Source organism: Mesocricetus auratus, unplaced genomic scaffold (genome assembly GCF_017639785.1).
Source record: "Mesocricetus auratus isolate SY011 unplaced genomic scaffold, BCM_Maur_2.0 Super-Scaffold_15014, whole genome shotgun sequence".
Classification (NCBI taxonomy): domain Eukaryota; kingdom Metazoa; phylum Chordata; class Mammalia; order Rodentia; family Cricetidae; genus Mesocricetus; species Mesocricetus auratus.
In genome coordinates, this window is record NW_024429186.1 from 17,676,149 (window position 1) to 17,688,239 (window position 12,091).

At 40.1% G+C, this 12,091-nt stretch overlaps 1 protein-coding gene across 1 annotated transcript in view; it reads right to left on the bottom strand.

The window, feature by feature from the left end:
* The window catches only part of LOC101840898 (cation channel sperm-associated protein subunit beta), a 177,062-nt gene that overhangs the window by 136,909 nt on the left and 28,062 nt on the right, over nt 1–12,091 (bottom strand). The gene's annotated exons all lie outside the window — the stretch shown is intronic.

Sequence of the window (12,091 nt, forward strand, 5' to 3'; positions counted from 1 at the left end):
CGTCAAAGTATTCCACACTATAGAAGCAGGAGGCTCACTGCCAAACTCTTTCTACGAGGCTACAATTACCTTGATACCCAAGCCACACAAAGACACAACTAAGAAAGAGAACTATAGACCAATTTCCCTCATGAACATTGATGCAAAAATACTCAATAAAATACTTGCAAACCGGATTCAAGAACACATCAGAAAAATCATCCACCATGATCAAGTAGGCTTCATTCCAGGAATGCAGGGATGGTTCAACATTAGAAAATCTATCAATGTAATCCACCATATTAACAATCTGCGAAAGAAAAACCACATGATCATCTCACTAGATGCTGAAAAAGCCTTTGACAAAATCCAGCACCCCTTCATGATAAAGGTCCTAGAGAGATCAGGGATAACAGGAACGTACCTGAACATAATAAAAGCAATATACAGTAAACCAACAGCTAACATCAAACTAAATGGAGAGAAACTCAAAGCAATTCCTCTAAAATCAGGAACAAGACAAGGCTGTCCACTCTCTCCATATCTCTTCAATATTGTACTTGAAGTTCTAGCTACAGCAATAAGACAACAAAAGGAGATAAAGGGGATACAAATAGGAAAAGAAGAAGTCAAGCTTTCATTATTTGCAGATGATATGATAGTTTACATATGTGACCCAAAAAACTCCGCAAGGTTACTCCTAGAGCTGATAAACAGCTTCAGCAAAGTGGCAGGATACAAGGTAAACTCAAAAAAATCAGTGGCCCTATTATATACAGATGATGAAGTGACTGAGAAAGAAATCAGAGAAACATCACCTTTTACAATAGCCAAAAACAGCATCAAATATCTGGGGATAATGTTAACCAAGGAAGTGAAAGACCTGTATATCAAAAACTTTGTGTCTTTGAAGAAAGAAATCAAAGAAGATACCAGAAAATGGAAAGATCTCCCATGCTCTTGGATTGGTAGGATCAACATAATAAAAATGGCAATCTTGCCAAAAGCAGTCTATAGATTCAATGCAATCCCTATCAAAATTCCATCACAATTCTTCAAGGACCTGGAAAGATCATTAATCAACTTTATATGGAAAAACAAAAGGCCCAGGATAGCCAAAACATCCCTATACAATAAAGGAACTTCAGGAGGCATCACCATACCTGATTTCAAGCTCTATTATAGAGCTATAGTCCTGAAAACAGCTTGGTATTGGCACAAAAATAGGCAGGTAGACCAATGGAACCGAATCGAAAGCCCTAATTTTAACCCACACACCTATGAACACCTGATTTTTGACAAAGAAGCTAAAACTGTACAGTGGAAAAAAGAAAGCATCTTCAACAAATGGTGCTGGCATAACTGGGTAATGGTATGCAGAAGACTGCAGATAGATCCATGTTTATCGCCTTGTACAAAACTTAAGTCCAAATGGATCAAAGATCTCAACATACATCCAGCCACACTGAAACTTTTAGAAGAGAAAGTGGGAGATACTCTTCAACGAGTTGGTACAGGAGACCACTTCCTAAACATAACACCAGTGGCACAGGCACTGAGATCAACAATTAACAAATGGGACCTTCTGAAACTAAAAAGCTTTTGTAAGGCAAAGGACACAATCAAAAAGACAAAAAGGCAGGCCACAGAATGGGAAAAGATATTCACTAACCCTACATCTGACAGAGGGCTAATCTCCAAAATTTACAAAGAACTCAAGAAACAAGTCTCCAAAACACCAAAGGATCCACTTGAAAGGTGGGGTACAGAGCTAAATAGAGAATTCTCAGTAGAGGAGGCTAAAATGGCCAAGAGACACTTAAGAAAGTGCTCAACATCCTTAGCCATCAGGGAAATGCAAATCAAAACAACTCTGAGATACCATCTTACTCCTGTCAGAATGGCTAGAATCAAAAACACCGAAGACAATTTATGCTGGAGAGGATGTGGAGAGAGAGGATCACTCCTCCATTGCTGGTGGGAATGCCGACTCATACAGCCTCTTTGGAAATCAGTATGGAGATTCCTCAGGAAAATGGGAATTAATCTACCACTAGACCCAGCAATTCCACTCTTAGGCATTTATCCAAATGAGGCAGGTTCATACAACAAGGGCATCTGCTCCACTATGTTCATAGCAGCATTGTTTGTAATAGCCAGAACCTGGAAGCAACCTAGATGCCCCTCAACTGAAGAGTGGATAGAGAAAATGTGGTACATTTACACAATGGAGTATTACTCAGCAGAAAAAAACAATGGAATCTTGAAATTCGCAGGGAAATGGATAGCACTGGAAGAAACCATCCTGAGTGAGGTAACCCAGTCGCAAAAAGACAAACATGGTATGTACTCACTCATATATGGATTTTAAATATGGATCAGGATAGTGCCAGTCTGCACTTCCACAGATAGAGAGTCTGGGAAACAGGAAAGAACCTAAAAGATATGCATATATGCATAGTACCCAAGAGAAGAGGATGGAGACAAGATCCTCTGAATGGATGGGGAACAGGGCGAGGGGGGGTAGTGGGACCTGGGAAGAGTAGAGGGGGTAAAGAGGAAGGGAGTGGGTCATGGGGGAACAGGAAGTTGAGGGGGTGGGGGTAAAATAGGGGGAAGAGGGAATCATAGGATCGAAGACAGATCAGGCACCAGAGTGACCTCGAGTGATCTAAAGGTATAACATCAATTGGCAAGCTAAGCAATAGTGGAAGGACCACCTCGAATGCCCATTCCTGATAATGAACTTGATGTCTATAACTATCCGGGAGCCTTCATCCTGGGACTGATGGAAGCAGAGGCAAACACACAACTAAGCACTGAACTGAACCCAAGGAACCCAGTGACAGAGAGAGAGGAGTGATGAGCAAATTGGCAAGGAATGGGCTGGCAAAACCAGCAGAGACGGCTGATCTGAACAGGGGAGTGCTCTTGGACCCCAGACCGACAGTGGGGAGGCCAGAATGGGACTGATCTGGTCCCCCCAAATGTGAGTGTCAGTGAGAAGGCCTGGGCAACCTATGGGGCTCTGAGCTGTGGATCAGTGTCTATCCCTGGTATACAATCTGTCTTCATGTGCCTATGGCACAAAGAGAGATGCTCTCTCAGCCTGGACTCTTAGGGGAGTGCCTTGACCCTACCAAGAGTGAAATGATAGACTCTAGACATCCCCTATGTGGAGGGATTTGGCAATAGGGTGGGAGGGAGGGTGGAAGGGGAGTGCGGGAGGAGGGGAGGGAGAGGGAACTGGGATTGACATGCGAAACAAGCTATTTAAAATTAAAATAAAAAATGATTAAAAAAAAAAAAAAAAGAAGATGTATACGTACATAGGCGGTGAACTATGTCACTAGCCAGGCCCACTTTTGGGCATGGCTAGGGGACGTTATGGGGGAAGGCATAAAAGACAGCACACAGGAAGTCTTGGTCTCTTCTCCCGGAGTTCGGCTTCCAGTTCGTCAGCGGGAAAACTACTTGGCTCATCTGGGTTACTTGTTTGGTATCTTGTAAGTGATTTCTACAATAAATACTTAGTTTTACTTTCAGTAAGTGTGTCGCTTATCGTTACAGCGTCATTTGGAGCCTCAGGGTGGTGATGCCTCCAGATCTTGCTTTGTTGAATAAAGTTGTTTTGGCTGTCCTGGATCTTTTGTTTTTCCATACAAAGTTGATTATTGTTCTTTCAAGGTCAGTGAAGAATTGTGCTGGTATTTTAATGGGGATTGCTTGTTAAGTTTGGATAAAGGTTTGTCTATCTTGTTGATTTTCTCAAAGAACCAACTCTTAGTTGCATTGATTCTTTGTATTGTTTTCCTAGTTTCCACTTTATTGATTTCAGCCCTCAGTTTGATTATTTCCTGTGATCTAGTCCTCCTGGGGGAGTTTGCTTCTTTGTGTTCTAGAGCTTTCAGCTGTGCTGTTAATTCTCTAGTGTAACTATTCTCCAGTTTTTTTCATGTGAGCACTTACTGCTATGAACTTCCCTCATATCACTGCCTTCAAAGTGTCCCATAGCATAGATTTGGGTACGTTGTGTCTTCATTTTCATTGAATTCTAGGAAGTCTTTAATTTCTTTTTTATTTCTTCTTTGACCCAGGAATGGTGCAGTTGTGCCTTATTCAGTTTCCATGAGTTTGTAGAGTTTCTGCAATTTGTGTTGTTGTTGAATTCTAATTTTAAAGCATGGTGGTCTGATAAGATGCATGGAGTTATTCCAATTTTTTTGTAGCTGCTGAGGTTTGATATGTTGCCAAGTATGTGGTCGATTTTTGAGAAGGTTCCATGTGGTGGTGAGAAGAAGGTATATTCTTTTTTATGTGGATGAAATGTTCTATAGATATCTGTTAATCCCAGTTGGGTCATTACTTCTATTAGACCCTTTGCTTCTTTGTTGAGTTTCTGTCTGGTATTCCTGTCTAGTGGTGAGAGTGGTGTGTTGAAATCTCCCACTATAACTGTGTGGGGCTTTAGATGAGATTTAAGTTCTAATAATGTTTCTTTAACGAATGTGGATGCCTTTGTATTTGGGGCATAGATGTTCAGTATAGACACTTCATCTTGGTGGGTTTCACCTGTGATAAGTATGCAATGACCTCCTTCATCTCTTTTGATTGATTTTATTTTAAAGTCCAGTTTGTTAGATATTAGGATTGCTACCCCTGCTTGTTTCTTGGGTCCATTTGATTGAAAAATTTTTTCCCAACCTTTAACTCTCAGGTAATGTCTGTCTTTGAGGGTGAGGTGTGTTTCTTGTATGCAGCAGAAGGAAGGGTTCTGTCTTCGAATCCATTCTGCTAGTCTGTGTCTTTTTATGGGTGAGTTAAGGCCATTAATATTGAGGGATATTAATGACCATTGATTGCTCATCCTTCTTCGATTTGCGATGGTTGTTGTTGGTGGAATTATGTGTGGAATTTCACCCCTTTGTTCTTTTGGCTGTTGGTAGAGAGGGATTCTCTAATGCTTATGTTTTTCTGTTGGTTAGCTTCCTTGGGTTGGAGTTTTCCTTCCAAAATTTTCTGTAGGGCTGGGTTAGTGGACACATATTGGTTGAATCTAGTTTTGTCATGGAATATCTTGTTTCCTCCGTCTATAGTGATTGAGAGCTTTGCCGGGTATAGTAGTCTGGGCTGGCATCCATGGTCTCTTAGTGTAGGTAGAATATCTATCCAGGACCTTCTGGCTTTCAGAGTTTCCATGGAGAAATCAGGTGTAATTCTGATAGGTCTGCCTTTATATGTTACTTGACCTTTTTCCTTAGCTGCTCTTAATATTCTTTCTTTATTCTGTATGTTTGGAGTCTTGATTATTATGTGGCAAGGGGATTTTTTTTGTGGTCCACTCTATTTGGTGTTCTGTAGGCTTCTTGTACCTTCATTGGCATGTCTTTCTTAAGGTTGGGAAAGTTTTCTTCTATGATTTTGTTGAATATGCCTTCTGCCCCTTTGAGGTGGATTTCTTCTCCTTCTTCTATACCTATTATTCTTGGGTTTGGTCTTTTCATGGTGTCCCATATTTCCTGGATGTTTTGTGTTAAGGATTTGTTGGATTTAAGGTTTTCTTTGGTTGATAAATCCATTTCTCCTAGTGTATCTTCAACACTTGAGATTCTCTCTTCCATCTCTTCTATTCTGTTGGTAATGCTTGTATTGGTAGTGCCTGACTGTTTGTCCAGCTTTTCTATTTTCTGCCTTTCCTCAGATTGTGTTTTTTTAATGTCTCTATTTCAGTTTTCAACCCTTGCAGTGTTTGCATTGCTTCTTGCAATTTTCTGTTTATCTTTTCGTCCATTTGTTGCCTTTTATGAATTTTTTGGTTTGTTCTTTCTTCCATTTCTTGCATTTTTTGGTTTGCTTTTTGTTCCATTTCTCGCATTTTGTGCTTTGTTTCTTCTTCCATTTCCTGCCTTTTTTGGTTTGTTTCTTCTTCCATTTTTTTCATTTTTTGCTTTGTTTCTTCTTCCATTTCCTGCCTTTTTTGGTATGTTTCTTCTTCCAATTCTTGCATTTTTTGCTTTGTTTTTTCTTCCATTTCTTGCATTTTTTTGCTTCATTTCTTCTTCCATTTCTTGCATTTTTTGGTTTGTTTGTTCTTCCATTTCTTTGAGGGATTTTCCTATATCCTCTTTTAGGGCCTCTATCATTTTCATGAAACTGCTTTTAAGGTCGTTCTCTTCTGCTTCGTTCGCATTGGAATGTTGGGGTCTTGCTGGTGTGGAGTCTCTAGAATCTGGCGGTGTCATATTTGTTTTTCTGTTGCTGAGTGTGTTTTTGTATTGTCTCTTTCCCATCTCTTCTTCTTGTGGGTGCAGAAAGAGCCCCTTACTGGTCTGGGGACCAGAGTTCCCTTTTGGTGGGTGCTAGCAAGTCCAATAATTTGGTGGTTCTTCTATTCCTTGTCCAAATGCTGGTCCCATGAGTGGAGAAGAAGAACAGGAATCTGGGGTGCTTAGCCTCCTACCTGGTCCCCTGGACCCTATGCTGGGTCCTGTTGTACCTGATCCGGAACAGCTATTCCCCTGGTCTCCCTGCCTCCTCTGGTTTCCTGGTCTCGTTGGTGGGAGAGAAGATCTGGAGTCTGGGGTGCTTGGCTCCTGCCGGGATTGGGAGCTCTGTGCAGTTCCCAGGCGATCTGCAGGCACTGGAACACAGGCCGGGAAGCCAGCCTGTTTACCTGATGCTGCCGGAGGAACAGCTAATTCCCTGGACTCCCAGCCTCCACACCTCAATTTCAAAGACAGACTTTACCTCAAGGTTAAGAGTTGGGAAAAGATTTTCCAATCAAATGGATATAAGAAGCAAGCAGGTGTAGATATCCTAATATCTAACAACATCAACTTCAAATTAAAATAATCAAAAGAGATGAAGAAGGTCATTTCATATTCATCATAGGAAAAATCCATCAGGATGAAGACTCAATTCTGAACATATATGCCCCAAATGCAAAAGCACCCACATTCATAAAAGAAACATTACTAGAACTCAAATCATACATTAAGTCCCACACACTTATTTATAGTGGGAGACTTCAACACCCGACTCTCACCACTGGATAGGTCCACCAGACAGAAACTTAACAAAGAAACAATGGAACTAACCCAATTAGGTTTAACAGACATCTATAGAACATCCCATCCAAACAAAAAAGAATATACCTTCTTCTTAGCACCAAATGGAACCTTCTCTAAAAATTAACTACATACTTGGCAATAAAGCAAACCTCAACTAATACAAAAAAAATGGAATAGCCCCCTGTATCTTGTTGGACCACCATAGCTTAAAATTAGAAATTAATGTCAACACAAATTGCAGAAACCCCACAAACTCATGGAAATTGAACAATGCTCAATTGCATCACCCCTGGATAAAGAAAGAAATACAAAAAAAAATCAAAGACTTCCTAGAATTCAATGAAAATGAAGGCACAACATACCCAAACCTATGGGATACTCTGAAAGCAGTTCTAAAAGGAAAGTTCATAACACTAAGTGCCCAAATGAAGAAACTGGAGAATTGCCACACTAGAGCATTAACAGAACACCTTAAAGCAATAGAACAAAAAGAAACAAACTCACCCAGGAAATAATCAAATTGAGAGCTGAAATTAATAAAGTAGAAACAAAGAAAACAATACAAAGAATCTATGAAACAAAGAGTTGGTTCTTTGAGAAAATCAACAAAATAGACAAACCCTTATCCAACCTAACCAAAAGACAGAGAGAGAACATGCTAATTAACAAAATCAGAATTGAAAAGGGGCACATAACAACAGACATTGGGGAAATCCAAAGAATCATCAGGTCATACTTTGAAAACTTTTACTCCAATAAATTGGAAATTTTAAAGGAAATGGATGGTTTTCTGGATATATATCACTTACCAAAATTAAATCAAGAACAGATAAACAATTTAAACAGATCTACAACCCCTAAAGAAATAAAAGCAGCCATAAAAAGTCTTTCAACCAAAAAAAGTCCAGGGCCAGATGGCTTCAGTGCAGAATTCTACCAAAAATTCAAGGAAGAGCTAATACCAATACTCTTCAAATTGTTCCACACAATAGAACCAGAAAGATCACTGCCAAACTCTTTTTACAAGGCTATCATTACCTTAGTACCCATACCACACAATGACACAACCAAAATAGGGAATTACAGAGCAATCTCCCTCATGAACATTGATGCAAAAATACTCAATAAAACTGGCAAATTGAATCCAAGAACACATCAGAAAAATCATCTACCATGATCAAGTAGGCTTCATGCATGGGTGGTTCAACATATGAAAATCCATTAATGTAATCCACCATATAAACAACCTGAAAAAGAAAAACCAAATGATTATCTCACTAGATGTTGAAAAAGCCTTTAATAAAATCCAGCAGCCCTGCATGATAAAGGTTTAGGAGAGATCAGGGATAACAGGAACATACCTAAAACATAATAAAAAGCAATATACAGCAAACAGATGCCAGCATCAAACTAAATGGAGAGAAACTCAATGTGATTCCTCTAAAATCAGAAACAAAACAAAGATATCCACTCTCTCCATATCTCTTCAATATTGTACTTGAAGTTCTTGATAGAGCAATAAGACAACAAAAGGAGTTCAAGGGGATACAAATTGGAAAGGAAGAAGTCAAACTTTCACTATTTGCAGATGATATGATAGTCTATGTAAGGAAATGAAAGAATTCTACCAGGGAACACCTACAGCTGATAAACACCTTCAGCAAAGTAGCAGGTTACAAGATTAACTCAAAAAATCAGTAACCCTACTATATATGGAAAATAAAGGGGATGAGAAAGAAATCAGAGAAACATCACCCTTTACAATAGCCACAAACAACATAAAATATCTTGGAGTAATTCTAACAAAATAGTAAAAGACCTGTATAGCAAGAACTTTGAGTCTTTAAAGAAAGAAATTAAAGAAGATACCAGAAAATGGAAAGATCTCACATGCTCTTGGATAGGTAGGATCAACGCAGTAAAAATGGCAACATTACCAAAAGCAATCTACAAATTCAATGCAATACCTATCAAAATACCAGCATAATTTTTTACAGACCTGTAAAGGACAATCCTCAAATTTACATGGAAAAACGAAAGACCCAGGATAGCCAAAACAACCCTTATGATAAAGGAACTTCAGGATTGAACTATAGACCTGAAAACAGCTTGGTATTGGCACAAAAACAGACAGGTAGACCCATGGAATCGAATCGAAGGCCCTGATATCAACTCACACACTTTGAACACCTGATATTTGACAATGAAACTAAAACTATACAAGGGAAAAAAGAAAGCATCTTCAACAAATGGTGCTGGAATACCTGTATGCTGGCATGTAAAAGACAGCAGATAGATCCATATCTATCACCATGCACAAAAGTTAAGTCCAAATGGATCAAAAACCTCAACATAAATCCAGTCACACTGAACCTCTAAGAAGAGAAAGTGGGAGGTACCCTTGAACGAATTGGTACAGGAGACCACTTCCTGAACATAACACTAGTAGCACAGACCCTGAGATGGATAATTAATAAATGGGACCTCCTGAAACTGAGAAGCTTTTGCAAGTCAAAGGACACAATCAACAAGACAAAAATGACAGCCCACATAATGGGAAAAAAATATTTACCAACCCCACATCTGACAGAGGACTGATCTCCAAAATTTACAAAGAATTCAAGAAACAAGTCTCCAAAACACCAAAGGATCCAATTAAAAAGTGGATTACAGAACTAAATAGAGAATTCTCAATAGAGGAGTCTAAAATGACTGAGAGGCACTTGAGAAAGTACTCAACATCCTTAGCCATCAGGGAAATGCAAATCAAAACAACTCTGAGATACAATCTCACTTCTGTCAGAATGGCTAAAATCAAAAATTCTAATGACAGTTTATGCTGGAGAGCATGTGGAGAAAGGGGAACACTCTTCCACTGCTGGTGGAAGTGCCAACTTGTACAGCCATTTTGGAGATCAGTATGGAGATTCCTCAGGAAAATGGAAATCAGCCTGCCATAAGATCCAACAATTCCACTCTTAAGCATATACCCAAAAGATGCACATTCATACAATAAGGACATCTGTTCAACTATTTTCACAGCAGCATTATTTGTAATAGCCAGAACCTGGAAGCAACATAGATGCCCCTCAACTGAAGAGTGGATAGAGAAATTGTGGTACATCTACACATGGAGGGGAAAAAATGGAATCCTGAAATTTGCAGGCAAATGGTTGGCACTAGAAGAAACAATCCTGAGTGAGGTAACCCAGTCACAAAAAGACAAACATGGTATGTACTCACTCATATATGGATTTTAGACATGGAGCAAGGGATTGCCAGCCTACAATCCCACTGCCAGAGAGTCTGGGAAGCAGGGAGGACCCTAAGAGAGATTTGCATTGTAACCCAGAGAAGGGTTATGGGAGGAGATCTCCTAATTGGATTGGGAGCAAGGGGAAGGGGAGGGGAGAGGGAGGTGGGAGAAAGAGAGGGACAGAAAAGAAGGGGAAAGGAGGACACGGGGGGGGAGCAAGAAGGTTGAGCTAGGGCAAAAATAGAGGAGAGAAGGATGAGAGATACCATAATAGAGGGAGCCATTATAAGTTGGAGGAGTTATCTGGCACTAGTGAGATCTTCACAGATCTACAAAAATGACACCGACTGGCATTAAGGCTACCTTAATGCCCTCCACTGATAATGAGACTGATGACTACCTTATATGCCATCCCTCATCCAGTGGCTGACGTAAGCAGAGGCAGATACCCACAGCTAAAAACTGAACTGAACTCCTGGAAACCAGTTGCAAAGAGGAATGATAAGCAAAGGAATCACGACCCGGCTGGCGAAACCCATAGAGACAGCTGACCTAAACAAGGGGGAACACATGGACCCCAGACTGATGACTGAGAGACTAGCATGGGACTGATCCAGACACCACCACCCCCAACCTGGTTGTCAGAGAAGAGACCTCGGCAATCTATGGGACCTTGGAGAGTAGAGCAGTATTTATTCCTGGCAATATAAATGGATTCTGGGAGCCCATTCCACATGGAGGGATGCTCTCTCAGCCTGGACACATGGGGGAGGACCTAGGTCCTGCCCGGGATTATATAACAGACTCTGAAAATCCCTCATGGAAGTCCTTACCCTCCCTGGGGAGCAGAGGGGAAATGGAGTGAGGTGGGGTTTGGGAGGAATGGGGGGGTGGGGAAGGAGGAGAGGAAGAGGGAACTGAGAGCAACATGTATAAAAAGTTAAATAAAAATTATTATATGATAAAAAGATATAGCAAAGTAACTTAAGATGTACAAATGCAAGTTATCAGATTTCTTTATCTCATTATGCTACTGCTCATAATCTTACCATTAATCAATAAAGTTCTGATAAGCTATTAATCCAACTCTGACAGGGTACTAAGCACCATGCATGCTATACCACTATATGATCATAACTGCAAGCTCAAAATTAAGGTGCTTTTCATTGTGCTAAAGATAGCTGTCTGTTTTAAGAGAGTTAAGATTGTTTCTAATTAAATAAATAAATTTTAAAAAGGAGTGTGAATTCTTTCAACCAAAATCATTTCTGACTACTATGCACAGATCATAAACAATAGAAATGCTAATGTGTCTACGACATACGTTTTCACAAACTCAAAGGATTCTTGTAAGTTCCAGGGAACTGAATTTGACCAACCAAAAGAGGTCAGATTCACTCCAGATAAATATTATTCAACCTTTCCCTGGTTCCTGGACTCCCTTCCCTCATCTTGGGACCCCTCCCTCATTTATGATCCCCTTCACCCCAAGCAGCAGGGCTTAAGAAATTTTTTTTCCTAAACCTAACCTTGTCCTTAGCTCTGCCAGCATCTTACCAGTTCTAACAGGCAACAGAGACTTCCATACAGCCTGGACTGCAATAAAACAACCAGCTATGCAGGATGTGGAAGGACCCTAGCTTTCTCAGGTTCCCCAAATAAGGTCAACAGCTCCAGGTCAGCAGGAAGTAGTCTTAAGAACTTGACATCCTTATTCCCTAACCTGCCACACCTGACTCCTCACCTTTTTAATAATAAAAGTGGGGATATAAGGACTCAGGCACTA